The sequence below is a fragment of the Galeopterus variegatus genome, unplaced genomic scaffold (assembly GCF_000696425.1).
Source record: "Galeopterus variegatus unplaced genomic scaffold, G_variegatus-3.0.2 Scaffold359, whole genome shotgun sequence".
Classification (NCBI taxonomy): domain Eukaryota; kingdom Metazoa; phylum Chordata; class Mammalia; order Dermoptera; family Cynocephalidae; genus Galeopterus; species Galeopterus variegatus.
Genome location: NW_007726470.1, coordinates 700,398 through 703,382, shown reverse-complemented (window position 1 = coordinate 703,382; position 2,985 = coordinate 700,398). Strand labels below are relative to the sequence as shown.

At 37.4% G+C, this 2,985-nt stretch overlaps 1 pseudogene; it reads right to left on the bottom strand.

Moving 5' to 3' along the window:
* Positions 1 to 1,083: 1,083 nt before the first annotated feature.
* On the bottom strand, positions 1,084 to 2,001 carry LOC103586660 (annotated as a pseudogene).
* Between the last annotated feature and the right edge of the window lie 984 nt (positions 2,002 to 2,985).

Genomic DNA, 2,985 nt, shown 5'->3' with positions numbered 1-2,985 from the left:
GTTTTTCATAATTTTCAAAACTTAGAGCAACCAAGATGTCCTTCAGTAAGTGAGTTGATAAATAAATTTGGCACATTGAGAGAATAGAATATTATTCAGTGCTGAAAAGAAATGAGCTATCAAGCCATAAAGAGATAGGAAAGGACCTTAAGTGCTTATTATTAAGTGAAAGAAGGCAATCTGAAAAGGCTGTCACCTGTATGACATTCTGGAAAAGGCAAAGTTATGGAGACAGTAAAAAGAGCAGTGGTTGCCAGGGGTTGGAGGGGACGGAGGGATGAAAAGGCAGAGCACAGAGGATTTTTGTTTTTTTTACATTTTGTATAATTTATTTGAAAAGATGCTGAATTTGTTCCCAGGTATAATTTTAAAAAGCTGTTTAGGACCCAAACATGTTTAAAGGAAATTCACATCTTTTACAGATACAGGATGTAAGTTTACAAATATTACAGAAGGCATCTTCATAAGTGATAAGCCATGTAGGATATGACTGCTAAATGCTGTTTCTGCCTTCCTTGTGTTCTCTCCATACAGCCTCTACTCTGTTTGGCTTGATCCTATAGAGGGGATGTAGCCTCTGGCTCTAGTTCACCACTGGAAGCCAGGTGCAAATTCAGCAAATGTTTTCTTGCTTTTCCTACAAGGCACCAAATAGAAAAGGTGTCCTGGCCAACTGTTAGTCACTTATTGCAGAGGTGCTTGGCTGTGTAGTTAGGAAAACCTGCTTTTTGGCCTCTTTGATGCTTTTGACAAATAAAGTGCTGGGGAAGATGAAGGGAGGTGGACTTGGGTACATCTTCTTTCATCATTTAAATAGCTGGTAATTAAACCTGTCATTTCTGGAAACTGAGAATGAATGAAAGTTTCTAGAAACTGTTAACAAAATTTAGGTTGGGTTTTAGAACATGAACACCTTTTAGTGGGGCTGAGATTAGTAAAAAAGATTCTCCAAGATTTATGATTTTAAGTCTTTAGTCCAAAAATCTTCATTAAAAAACAATTCAGTTTTGGCTATGCTCACTGCGGGCTTAGAGGCCACTTGCCTGCCTCAACTCTGTGAGCTGTATGCTGGTGGGAGAGGACTCAGAGGTTATAGATGAGCTTGATGAGTTCGTCGCTAACTGCTGAGGCCATCAACACTCTCAAGTCTGTAAACAGCAAGGTGATTAAAGAAGGGGAGCTGTAGTCGACCCACAGATGAGCTCCTCTTTGCGGTCTTGTCCAGTCTGCACAGACTTGAGGATATTTGCCTTAAACTTATCTGGGACATCTTGCTGGTTCAATGGGAAAAGCCATACAAACTTGAAACTTTCTGCAACCACATAAAATGGCTTGTTCTGTGCTTTGGCACACACAACCATCTGGTTGGTTCCAATCTTTTTAATAATTCCTATTAAAAATATTCAACAACTCCTTCAGCACCAACTATGACAAGATCTATTTTATCTATTATATAGCCAACAGCAGCATCCAGCACCACAGTGACAGGGATGTTGAAGTGGCAGAGGGCTTTGGCCATTTTCTTACCTGATAAATCAGGTTGTGACTCTAATGTATACACTGAAACACTTCTTGGCTTCCATGGCTGTTTCCAGGACTCTCGACCACTCTGGAGTAGGCATGATCAGTATTCTCATCCCATCTTTGATGAAAGTATGGCACAGATCTGCAATTTTATTTCTTGACGGTGATTTCCTCCTGAGAAAAAGCTCACCCCACTCAATCATGATCTTTTTACATTTGGAGTAATCAGAGTATTCGAGGGAGGTAAGGCTGATGAAGCAAAGGAAGAGTTCCCTGCCAGAGGACACCATCACAAAGAAGTCCACAACACACAGTTTCGATGGCACTGGTGAGGTTTGCTCTCAGGCCCTGGATTGTCTCTCCTTTATCTCTCCTCAAGAACTCTAGCAAAGTCTGGATAGCAGCAACTACTGAGGCCATGTCACGATCTTCTTTCATCTGAGACTTAAAGTGTTTAATTAACTCCTCGTTGTACATGGTGCTTTCCGGACTGCCAAGCTCAAGGAAGGATTCTGGGGACACCTGCTTTGCCTTGGTAAATCTGGCAACTGCTTGGATTTGCTAGCCACAGAGACTCAGAGCACAGAGGATTTTTAAGGCAGTGAAGCTAGTCTGTAATGGTAGATGTATGTCATTATACATTTGTCTAGACCCATAGGATATACAACACAAAGAGTGAATCCTAATATAAACTGTGGACTTGGGTGATGTTGTTGTCAACTTAGGTTCTTTAATTTAACAAATGTACACTCTGGTGGGAGATGTTGATAATAGGGGAGGCTATACATGTGTAGGAGCAAAGAGTATATGGGATATTTCTGTACCTTCCTCTTGATTTCGCTGTGAACCTAAATTTGCTCTAAATTTTTTTTTAAAAAGCATCCTCAGTATAGCTTTCTGAATGAAATTATAATAATTCTTTTTATTATCAAAATATTTGTCTTCCCACTTTTTACTTTTTGTAATTTATAAGATTTATTTTTCCAGTATGGACATTATTTTCATTCATTTTGGAAAAATTTAAGCCATTATCACTTCAAGTATTACCTTTCCCAAGTCTTTATATTTTCTCCTTCTCAACTTATAAGAAGATATATATATATGTATGTGTGTATGTGTGTGTGTGTATATATATATAATCTCATTCTATCTTCCATATCTCTATACCTTATACACTTTCTATTTCTTTACCTCTATGGGCTTGCTGTATTTTATGTAATTTCCTTAGATCTATCTTCTAGTTCACTAATTCTTCATCTGTTTATTTGCAGTTTAACATCCATTAAGTATTTTATTTCATGACTACATTTTTCTTTTATAGATGTATTTGGTGCTTTTCCAAATCTGCCTTTTTATACTATCTTAAACTTTTCTCATATTTTTATTGTAACTTTTATGTATTTAATCATCTTAAAATAATTTTTATAATATTTTTGAGATTCTTCTGTTATTTTTGATCAT